Genomic DNA, 12235 nt, shown 5'->3' with positions numbered 1-12235 from the left:
CAGTGAGGAGTACAGGGGCAGGGACACTTCCCTGGTCCCTCCAGCACCTCAGTGTCCTTCATACACCATGGTGCCCCAAAACTGGGCACAGTTCTTCCATGACAAAATGATGAACCACTTTAGCAAACCCAGAAATTTTATTTTTAATCTAACCTATTTTTACACTGGTTTCAAAACCATTAAATGTCCCAGAAAGCTTAGTGTGAAGAAGAGGCTCTCAGGACATATAAATGGAAATTAATATTAATCATATGCTGGAAAATGGAAGGCCCTTGTGATGGACTTCCTATCAATAAGCAGCTGAAGAGGAGCCAGCAGTGTGCCCAGGTGGCCAAGAAAGCCAAAGGCATCCTGGCTGGGATCAGCAATGCTGTGTCCAGCAGGAGCAGGAAAGGGATTTCCCCTTGGGACTCAGCTCTGGGGAGGCCACACCTGGAGTGCTGTGTCCAGTTTGGGGCAGCTCAATCCAACTGTAGTGGATTGCACAAAAGAAAAGTGAGAGGAGAAAGCGGAAAGTGGAAGTGAAGAGTCATTCTCTTCATTTTTCTTCCCTCTCTGCTCTCATGGGAGATGCTCTCTATTGGGTAACAGTGGGGGAGTGTCTCAAGGTCTCTTAGGCCTGTCCAGGCTCAATGCCAGGAGGAGAAGGGGGGAGGCAGTCTTAGACCTGGGCAGCCTGAGACCAGCCTAAAAATGGGGGCAGAAGAAAGAGCCCTGGGGGTTTGGGTATACCCTCAGGTGGGGAGAAAGGAAGAGTTGGGAAGCCTTTGGGTGTGGTGTAAGGGACTCTGTATGCTTTGGGATATCTTTGCCACTGTGCTTTGTGGCTTTTGTAGTTTCACCAACTGCTTTTCTATTCAAACTTTCCATCCCTCTTCAATCCCTTTGTGTGAGGGTCATTCTTTTGTCCCTCTCGGGACAAGAGAGGATCTGTCTGGCCCCAAACCAGCACAAGGGGAAAGGGAAAGAGGTCTAGAGCTACCAATAATGCAAGGGTCCAAAGATGTCTCTCTGGTCAGGGGTCAGGTCCTGCTGGTCCTTCTGATCCTTTCTTGATCTTGGTGAGGAAAGCTTTTCTTTGAAGTTGTCTTCTTCTTCTTGTAACCTCTTCTTCTTCTTTTAACCTCTTCTTCTTCTTTTAACCTCTTCTTCTTCTTTTAACCTCTTTTTTTTCTTTTAACCTCTTCTTCTTCTTGTAACCTCTTCTTCTTCTTCTTGTAACCTCTTCTTCTTCTTTTAACCTCTTCTTCTTTTAACCTCTTCCTCTTCTTCTTTTAACCTCTTTTTCTTCTTCTTCTTTTAACCTCTTCTTCTTCATCCAATCAACTAAGCCATGGCACTGAGTGCCTCATCCAGGCTGCTTTTAAACACTTCCAGGGACAAACCCACCTAGACTCCATCCTGGGCAACCTGCTCTGGGTGATCCTACTTTGGTAGTGGTGATTGGACTAGATGATCTCCAGAGGGCCCTTCCAAACTCCACCATGTTGGGATCCATGTGATAAACCAGAAACTTTTCATCAACCTTTAAATAGGCTCCACAGATTTATTACAGACTCACAGAATTAACCAGATTGGAAAAGTCCTCAGAGATCTTCCAGTCCAACCTCTCACTCAGCACCATCCAATAACTAACCCATGGCACTGAGTCTGGGCTCTTCAGCCTGGAGAAGAGAGGACTAAGAGGAGATCTTATTAGTATTCATAAATACATGAATAGTGGGTGCCGGAAGCAGGGGCCAGGCTCTTGTCAGTGGTGTACTATGATAGGACAAAGGACAATGGATACAAACTGGAACTCAGGAAGTTCCATCTCAACATGAGGGAAAACTTCTTTGCTGTGAGGGTGCAGAGCCCTGGAGCAGACTACTCAGAGAGGTTGTGGAGTCTCCTTCTCTGGAGTCTTTCTAAACCCATCTGGATGAATTCCTACTCTGACAGGGGGGTTGGACTGGATGCTCTCTTGACATTTTTCTATCCCCTGCCATTCTGTGACTCAATGATCCTGTGAAACTGTTGTAAATGGAAGGCAGTGCATGAGACTGGGCTAAAGGACACACCATTCTTGGATGGTCCTCGGTGAACATTTTGAAGAGCATCTCTATGTGAAATCCATACTAAGCCAGACTTTGCTATGGACACAAATGCCAGAGGAAGGAGCTAGCCCTGAACTCAGCAACTGCAAGATACTAATTGCCCTCCAGGTGCTGACCCTTGCCCTTTAAGCATTTTTAAGTCTTGGCAAGATCCCCCTCAGGCTTCTCTTCCCTAGGTTAACAAGCCCCAAGTCCCTCAGCCTCTCTTCAGAAGACTGATCATGGAACCACAGAATGCAAGGCTGGGACCCCCAGGATCATCTGGCCTAACCTTGCTAGGTGGTAGTGCAGTCTAAAAGACATGGCCCAGCACCCTGTCAAGCTGAGTCTTCAAACTGTCCAGTGTAGGGGAATCTACTACTTCTCCTGGGAGATGATTCCAATGTCTGACTGTGCTCATGCAGAAATATTTTCCTTTGGAGTCCAATGGGAATCTCCCCAGCAGTCACTTGTCCCCATCACCCCTTGTCTTTTCCACAGGACTCCTTGTAAAAAGGGTGTCTCCATCCTCCTGGCAGCCACTCTTTGTGTTCTAGTCCCCTAATAATCTTCATAACTTTTTGCTGTCCCTTCTCAAGCAGTTCTCTGTTGAACTGGGGAGCCCAGAACCAGACACAGCATTCCAGGTGCTGTCTCACCAGGCAGAGCAGAAGAGCAAGAGAACCTCCCTCAACCTGCTGGCCACACTCTTCCTCCCGGGATGCCATTGGTCTTTTTGGCCACCAGGGCATATTGCTGCCTCATGACCAAACAGTTGACACTCAGATACACAGCTAAGGGTAAGGCTTTACACTGAGGCTTACTCAATACAAGTTGTTATGGGAAATACTTCACCTAAATTCAGTAGTTTGATAGACCTTAAATAAGCAGAGCCAACACACAGACCTGCTTCCAACAAATGAAGCCCTTGGGTCCTGCACATGGGTCACAACCACCCCACCCAGCACTACAGACTAGGGGCAGATTGCCTGGGAAGTTGGCCAGCAGAGTAGAACCTCAGGGTGCTGCCTGATAGCTGCCTCAACACAAATCAGCAGTGTGCCCAGGTGGCCAAGAAGGCCATCAGCATCCTGGCCAGCATCAGGAACAGTGTGGCCAGCAGGACCTGAGAAGTGATGGTGCCCCTGTACTGGGCACTGGTGAAGCCACACCTCAAATATTGGGCTCCTTTTTGGGCCCGTCACTGCAAGAAAGTCATTGGGGAGCTGGAGCAGGTCCAGAGAAAGGCAACAGTGCTGGGGAAGGGTCTGGAGAACAGGGCTGGGGAGGAGTGGCTGAGGGAGCTGGGGGTGCTTAGTTTGGAGAAGAGGAGGCTGAGGGGAGACCTCATTGCTCTCTATGACTCCCTGAGAGGAGGTTGTAGACAGGAGGGGGTTGGTCTCCCTAGGATCAGGTGATAGAATGAGAGGAAATGTACCAGGGAAGGGTTAGGTTGGAGATTAAGAAAAAATTCTGTGCTGCAGGAGTGGTCAAGGATTGGAAGAGACTGCCCAGGGGGGTGGTGGAGTCCCCATCCCTGAAGGTGTTCAAGAAACCTGTGGCCATGGCACGTGGGGAGATGGTTTAATGGCCATGGTGGGGTTGGGTTGATGGTTGGTCTTGGTGGTCTTAGAGTGGTGGTCTTAGCTCCACCTCCAGATTGAGAGGCAATACTAATATATGTTTATGAATGTAGAGCTTTTTGTTTTCAAAAAGAGGATTTTCATGTCAAAGTTGTTTTAACAGACATTTGCAACTACCTTGAGTGATAGAATAACAGAATGGTCTGGGTTGGAAGGGACCTCCAAAGCCCATCCAGTTCAACCCCTCTGCAGTCAGCAGAGACATCCCCAGCATCCCCCGTATTGCTCTCTACAACTACCTGGAGGGAGGTTGTAGCCAGGTGGGAGTTGGTCTCTTCTCCCAGGCAACAGTGACAGAACAAGAGGACACAGTCTCAAGCTTCTCAGGGGGAAGTTTAGGCTAATCTCAGAAAGAAGTTCCTCACAGAAAGAGAGAATGGCCATGGGGATGTGCTGCCCAGGGAGGGAATGGAGTCACCATCCCTGGAGGTGTTTAAGAAAAGCCTGGATGAGGCACTCAGTGCCACGGTCTGGTTGATTGGATAGGGCTGGGTGCTAGGTTGGACTGGATGATCTTGGAGGTCTCTTCCAACCTGGTTGATTCTGTGAACTAGATCAGGTTGCCCAGAGCCCTGTCCAGCCTCATCTTGAATATCTCCAGGGATGGGGCCTCAAACACCTCCCTGGGCAACCTGTTCCAGTGTTCCACCACCCTCATGGTGCAGAACTTGTTCCTCACATCCAATCTCAATCTGCTCTGCTCTAGTCTGAAGCCATTGTCCCTGGTCCTGTCCCTGCAGCCCTTTGCAAACAGTCTCTCTGCAGCCTTCTTGTAGCCCCCTTCAGGTCCTGGCAGGCTGCTCTGAGGTCTCCCTGGAGCCTTCTCTTCTCCAGGCTGAACACCCCCAGCTCCCTCAGCCTGTCCTCACAGCAGAGCTGCTCCAACCCCCTGATCATTCTCATGTCCCTCCTCTGGACCCTCTCCATCAGGTCCATGTCCTTCCTGTGCTGAGGGCTCCAGCCCTGCATACAGCACTGCAGGTGAGGTCTGAGCAGAGCAGAGCAAAGTGTCAGAATCAGCTCTCTGGCTCTGCTGGCAATGCTGCTTTGGATGCAGCCCAGGCTGCCCTTGGCCTTCTGTGCTGCAAGCTCACACTGCCTGCTCCTGGCCAGCTTCTCATCCCCCAGCACCCCCAAGTCCTTTTCCTCAGGGCTGCTTTCTCTCCCCTCCTCCCCCAGTCTGTATTGGCAGTGAGGATTGTTCTGGCCCAGGAGCAGAACCCTGCACTTGCTCTTGTTGAACCTCAGGAGGTTCCCCTGGGCACCACCTCTCCAGCCTGTCCAGGTCCCTCTGGATGCCCTCCTGTCCCTCTGGGGTATGGACAACACCACCCAGCTTGGTGCCATCTGCACACTGCTGATGGTGTCTGGATCCCCCTGGCTATGTCATTGATGCAAATATTAACCAGCACAGGTCCCAGTACAGACCCCTGAGGGTCACCACTGTCACTGCTGTCTGTTTGGACTTCAAGCCATTGGGCACCACCCCCTGGATGTGACCACCCAGCCAATTCCTTCTCTACTGCTCTGACCACATTAGCATGAGCTTGAATTTTGTTTGATGATCTTATGATCTGAATTTCTGTTGTCCTAGAACCTTATTCATCAAAAAGGTGAGGACTGCAAGCTGAGGAGTTAGTTGAGATTGTGGCCTTGCTTCATTCTGGCTGCCAATAATCTGTTTTTCATGTGGCTGGAAGTTCTTTTCTCTTTCCCAGCCTCTACTGTAAAGAAGGCTTTTGGCCCTTTATGGTCTAACCTTTGCATCTCTTCAAACTTTTTTTTTATCACTATTAACTCTATCTGGTGTAGACTGTGCACCACCTCTGGTCCCATGAATTTAAAGCAGAATGAAGAAAGCATTCTGGGTGTCTGAAATGTGGCTGCACAAAGTTTTCTACACCATCTGAGTTCTGCCTAGTTCCTCCAATAAAGTATTTAGCCTTTCCATACCTTCCACATCAAGCTGAACCATTGCTCTTTCTCTCTCTTTTTGCCCTCTTTCTCTTCAGAAAGGAACTCTGAAGAGTGGTCTCTGAAGTTTCATAGAGTTTATGTCTCCCAGGTCAATTTGTCAGAACTGTTTAATGCAGAAACAAAATTCCCTTCCAGCTTTTGATGTTACAGCTTATGAAAACCAGCCTGTCTCCTTCTCTCTGTCCTCCAGTACATCATCCTAAGAAGAGAGGAAGAAAGAATGTGATGAGCTAGAAAGACAGAGCTGTTCTCTTTAAGCTGCAGTAGATCAGTAGCTCAGGGAAGAAAGAAACCAAAGAGGATTTTGGTTGGTTAGTTGTTTGTTTCTTTGCTTTTAATTAAATTAAGGTTATGAGAGAGGGAATTGTCAAAGCCTGAATTTAAGGCAAGGAGTGGCACTGCCAGCTGGCAGCCAGGCACTAGTGGTGTCCCCCAGGGATCAGTGCTGGGCCCCATCCTGTTCAATATCTTTATTGATGAGCTGGACAAGGGGATTGAGTTCATCCGCAGTAAATTTGCAGATGACACCAAGCTGGGAGCAGGAGTGGATCTGTTAGAGGGTAGGAGGCTCTGCAGAGGGACCTGGACAGGCTGCATAGATGGGAAGAGGCCAATGGAATGAGATTGAACAAGTCTGAGTGCTGGGTTCTGCACTTTGGCCACAACAACCCCAGGCAGTGCTACAGGCTGGGGACAGAGTGGCTGGAGAGCAGCCAGGCAGAGAGGGACCTGGGGGTGCTGGGGGACAGCAGCTGAAGAGGAGCCAGCAGTGTGTCCAGGTGGCCAAGAAGGCCAATGGCATCCTGGCCTGCATCAGCAAGAGTGTGGCCAGCAGGAGCAGGGAAGTCATTCTGCCCTGTGCTCAGCACTGCTTAGGCCACACCTTGAGTGCTGTGTCCAGTTGTGGGCTCCTGAGTTTCAGCAAGATGTTGAGATGCTGGCAGGTGTCCAGAGAAGGGCAGCAAGGCTGGGGAGGGGTCTGGAGCACAGCCCTGTGAGGAGAGGCTGAGGGAGCTGGGGGTGTTTAGCCTGGAGAAGAGGAGGCTCAGGGCAGACCTCATTGCTCTCTACAACTGCCTGAAGGGAGGTTGTAGCCAGGTGGGGGTTGGGCTCTGCTCCCAGGCAAGCAGCAGCAGAACAACAGGACACAGTCTCAAGCTGTGCCAGGGGAGGTTTGTGCTGGATGTGAGGAAGAAATTCTTCCCAGAGAGAGAAATTGACCATTAGGATGTGCTGCCCAGGGAGGTGGTGGAGTCACCATCCCTGGCAGTGTTTCAAAGCAGCCTGGATGAGGCACTCAGTGCCATGGGTTAGGTGATTGGATGGTGCTGGGTGAGAGGTTGGACTGGATGATCTCTGAGGTCTTTTCCTACCTGGGTAATTCTGTATTTCTTTGAGTCTGTAATAACTTTGTGGAGCCTATTTAAAGAGTGATGAGAAGTTTCTGGTTTATCACATGGATCCCAGCATGGTGGAGTTTGGAAGGACCCTCTGGAGATCATCTAGTCCAACCAGCACTTCCAAAGCAGGATCAGCCAGAGTAGGTTGCCCAGGATGGAGTCTAGGTGGATTTGGAATCTCTCCAGAGAAGGAAATTCCACAACATCTCAGGGCAGCTTGTTGCAGTGCTCTGACACCCTCAGAGTGAAGGAGTTGTTTGATTTACCCCAGTCAGGTATCAAACAATGGTTTCTCAAGTGAGTGTGGGTCTGACTCAGTTTTTTTTCATTATATTAGAGTTCTCAGTGATTCCAACAGAATTTGAATCAAGATAAATATAGAAGCAGCCCCAGGTCAGACTGCAGCTTCTGGGCAATGCATGGGCACTAAACACTGCCAAGACTCCAGCACATATATACCTGAACTTTCACAAGACACCCAGATGTGGAGGCTAAGTGTGGACTTCTGATGTGTGATGAAGTTGAGACAGGACAGACAGCATCAGCTCCAAAATGATCCAGAAGGACATATCATAAACCTGCACCTAATGATCAAGCTGAGAAATACCTAGAACATGTGCAGACAGAGCAGCTGGCATCCTGTGTCCTTCCTGTTGTTGCAATTGATGACTAGAGAAGAACAGATTTAGACTGGGTGTTAGCAACAAGTTCTGCACCATGAGGGTGGTGGAACACTGGAACAGGTTGTCCAAGGATGTGGTTGAGGTCTCATCCCTGGAGATCTTCAAGGTGAGGCTGGACAGGGCTGTGGGCAACCTGATCTAGTTGGGGATGTCCCTGCTTACTGCAGAGGGGTTGGACTGGACGAGCTCTGGAGGTCCCTTCCAACCCAGACCATTCTGTGATGCTATAACAGATCCTGGCCCCCACATATGAACATAAGAGTCATGATGCCTGAGTATGCCTGGACAGACCAAACCCCCCTGCCACAGAGCTGGGCAGCAAGACAAAGTGGGTTCATGAGACCTAAGCTTCAGGGAAAGCTGCTTGTTTCAGCTGTATGATATTTGGAATAGGTTGTGTGAGCCCCCCAGTCACAGAACGGTAAGGGTTGGAACTGACTCCTGAAGATCTTCCAGTCCAACCCCCCTGCCAAAGCAGGATCACCCAGGGCAGGCCACAGAGGAACACAGCCAGAACTGGCAGCTAGCAGGTAAACCAAAAGAGGAGCTGTCTTGGTTTAAAGAGCAGACAGAAATGATTTACTCCAAAGGGCAGTGAAATGAAGAGACTCTCGTTGACCTGGAGAGAAATAAAGAAATTGTGTTCAGCAATATGCAGGGAAATACAGAAGACAGGAATCCTCAACACCTAATGCATAGACAGGATACAGGAAAATCCCCAAAACCCTTCCCACAACCAGACCAAACCACAGACCCCACTGCCCTTTTTCTCCCCACCTGGGGTTTAACACATGCCTCAGGGCTCTTTCTTCCCTCCCATTGCTAGGCTGGCTTCAGGCTTGGTCCCTGACATTAAACAGTAAAAATTAGTTTGGGCTTGAAGGTCACAGATAAGACTGGAACCATCCTCCCCCCCATACTCACTGCACCCAGGGAGGAGAAAGGGAAGAAAGAAAGAGACAATAACTTTGCAGCCAAATGTATAAAGATGCAGGATTTATGGGATTGAATAACAAAGTTCCAATTTTCCAGTCCAGTCCCTGGACCTTTCTGGTCCATTCCCTGGACCTTTCTGGTCCTCCTGGAGCTCTTTTTTTCGTTGTTTTTTTTTTTGTTTGTTTGTTTGTTTGGTTGGTTGGGGTTTTTTTTTTTGTTTGTTTGTTTGTTTTTGTGTGTGTGTGTGTTTTTGTTTTTTTGGTTTTTTTTTTTTTTAAAGGCACAGAAAGAAGGATACAAAGAAAGCACTTCTGTGATGGTGGTGATCAGTTCACTTCTTCTCTCTTGTTTGGAGAATGAAATTGACTCTTGCTCTTATGAAGAAAGTAGAAATGTGATTGCCTGCACTTGCCCAAAACAGTCCCAGAGTCAGCTCCAGACCTTCCCAAGTGCTGGATGCCTGCTTAATTCTCTGCAGATCAAACTTCTCTTTTGCTACCCTTGGATTTTCTTTCAATTTCACATTTTCATATCTCCAGGGAAGGAAAGCGCTGTGGCAATTCCTTGTCCTTGTGTACACTTATCCACCAGCAGACTACTTTGATCCCTGGTGTAAGCTTATCCATCCTAATGGAATTACCCAAAGCATGAATCTGGCCCCTGTTAGTTATTCATACAGTAAATGCTCTGACTGCTCACCCGTTCAAGCAACCCAAACACTCACCCTCAATGCATTCTCACTGCAAAAGCTGCTAAACCTCTGGGCCAAGAAGGGTGACTGGAAGCCAATAAGCTCTGACACACCACAGCTTCCATGCAGCCTCTTGTGACTTGTATAGATCAGCTGAAAAATCCTAGAGAGCAATAATCAGCTTACTGACAATGCCACAAGGACAGAGAGAAGCACAGAGGGGAATCTGACATCTCTCTCTTTTTTTTTTTCAATCTCTTTGCCATTTTTGAAAGCAATAAAAATGAAACTGATATGGCACAAATGTGGATTGCACTTATACACAACAAGGAAGGTCTTGTGTTCCACCTTATGTTGGGGAAAGAAAAAAAATGCTACTGTGGTCATATAGAATGATAGAATTGTCAGGGTTGGAAGGGACCTCAAGGCTCATCCAGTTCCAACCCCCCTGCCATGGCCAGGGACACCTCACACTACGGCAGGTTGCTCACAGCCACATCCAGCCTGGCTGCAAAAACCTCCAGGGATGAGGCTTCCACCACCTCCCTGGGCAACCTCTGCCAGTCTCTCACCACCCTCATGGGGAACAACTTCTTCCTAACATCCAATCTGAATCTCCCCACTTCTACTTTTGCTCCATCCCCCTCAGTCCTATCACTCCCTGACAACCTCAAAAGTCCCTCCCCAGATTTCTTGGAGCACCCTTCAGATACTGAAAAGCCACAAGAAGGTCTCCTGGGAGCCTTCTCTTCTCCAGACTGCACAACCCCAACTCTCTCAGTCTGTCTCCAGAGCACAGCAGCTCCAGCCCTCTGCTCATCCTCATGGCCCTTCTCTGGAAACCTTCCAGCATCTCCATATCCCTCTTGGAACAGAGGCTCCAGAACTGGACACAGAGCTCCAGGTGGGGTCTGAGTAGAGTGGAGCAGAGGGGGAGAATCCCCTCCCTGGCCCTGCTGGCCACACTTCTCTTGCTGCAGCCCAGGCTGGGGTATAGGATAGGAGGAGGTGGGGGAACATAGGATAGGAGAGGGTGGGAGAACATAGGATAGGAGTGGGTGGGAGAACATAGGATAGGAGAGGGTGGGAGAACATAGGATAGGACGGGGTGAGGGAACATAGGATAGGAGGGGATGGGAGAATGTAGGATAGGATGGGGTGGGAGAACGTAGGATAGGAGGGTGTTGTGGAGAGGGTGAATAGGGATGGAGGATGGTGATTATTAATTAAGAATTATGAAAATATGAGTTATTAAATTATTATTATTAATAAGATTAGATTAATTACTTTATATATATTGACTCGGGTGCACGGTTGTAATAATATAGACCATAACTGATTTCGTATTTACAATCATACCCAATTATAATATTTACAGTCAATTTCTAATTAAGGGAACGAAAGGGTGCAGTTCCGCCGCCTGTCCACTAGATGGAGACTCGACAGGCGCTTGCGGCTGCTAGCTATAGGTATAGAGATATTTGTAAGGTTATCTCGAGGCAGGTTAAGCTGGAAATATCACGCGGCTATGCGCGGGCGCTTTGAATAGAACGTTACTAAATGTTACACACGTGAAAGATACACGCAGCGAGACAAATTGCCGGATCCCGCGGGCTCGCTGGGTATCTGCTTCTGCCCAAGGTTGGCACCGTTCGGGCGGCTCTTTCTTTCTCCCTCCCGGCTCTGTTGGGGGGGGCACGGTTGGCTTTCTCCTCCCGCAGTCTGCGGGAAGGGCAGTTCGCTTCTTTGTCCTCCCGCGGTCTGCGGGGAGGGGTGCGGCTCCCTGACCGGAGGACGGCTCAGGAGGGTCAGGTCTTTTCGGTGCTCGGCCCTACGATTGAGGACAGCTTTCCCGTAGGCAGGTCTCCGGTGGGGGGTGTGGTGACGCGATGCTTCCCCCCTCGGCTCGGCTCGAGGTGAGCTGACTGCAGCTTCTCTGGGCGACTGCTTCCATTTAAATTATAATGGTACACTCATTGCCTTGACTTCAAGGGAGAGGTTAATCTTTGCTCTCTCTTTTCCCTCGGGGAAAATCCCGGGTGTTTCACCCTGATACGGGCTGCGGAGCGGCTACAGGGGGCGGCTCCTTTCACTCCCGCGGTCTGCGGGGGCCACCCAAGATGCGTTTCTGCTTAGTTGGCTGCTTAATTAGCTTGCAGCGTTTCTGGACAGCCAGGCTTGGGCCAGTCCTTCCCCCTTTGGGTTACAGCTTACTCTCTTTGGGGGCTTCCCTCAGTCTTTTTCAACTGGGTCTACGTCGCTTCTGGTGATGGGGTCATCCTTTGCGGGTCCTCGATGCACACTCCATGGGCTGGCTCCCGTGTTCACAGAGGCTTCCGAGTACGCTTGCGTGGGAAGGCTTATAGCTTACTCTATCGTGAGTTGCATGATGGGTGAAAGCAGAGGAGAGAGCAACGTGGCACCAAAATGGAGTGATACTTATAGACACTCGAGGCTGGACTTAGCCAATGGGCACACTTGCCAACAACCTGCTTCCACCCATAGAAAGGTGAAGCTAGAATGATGCCCTTAGATGGACAGAGCATAGGCATCCATTGAGATGGGTGCTGCAGTTGTTTATTCCCTTAGGAGACAGGCTGGCGCCTGAGCCTTTTGTTCCTCCTCTCCTGAAAGGAGGGTGGAAGGGGGGACTTCCCAGAACATGTTGGGACAAGTTAGCTGGTATCAGGGGGCATAATTCTGGGCATGTGATGCCTTCTCGACAGAGGGGATGGGAGAACATAGGATAGGAGGGGGTGGGAGAACATAGGATAGGAGGGGATGAGGGAAAATAGGATAGGAGGGGGTGGGAGAATATAGGATAGGAGGG

The sequence above is a fragment of the Indicator indicator genome, chromosome 4, assembly GCF_027791375.1.
Source record: "Indicator indicator isolate 239-I01 chromosome 4, UM_Iind_1.1, whole genome shotgun sequence".
Taxonomy (NCBI): domain Eukaryota; kingdom Metazoa; phylum Chordata; class Aves; order Piciformes; family Indicatoridae; genus Indicator; species Indicator indicator.
This window is presented reverse-complemented; position numbering follows the sequence as displayed.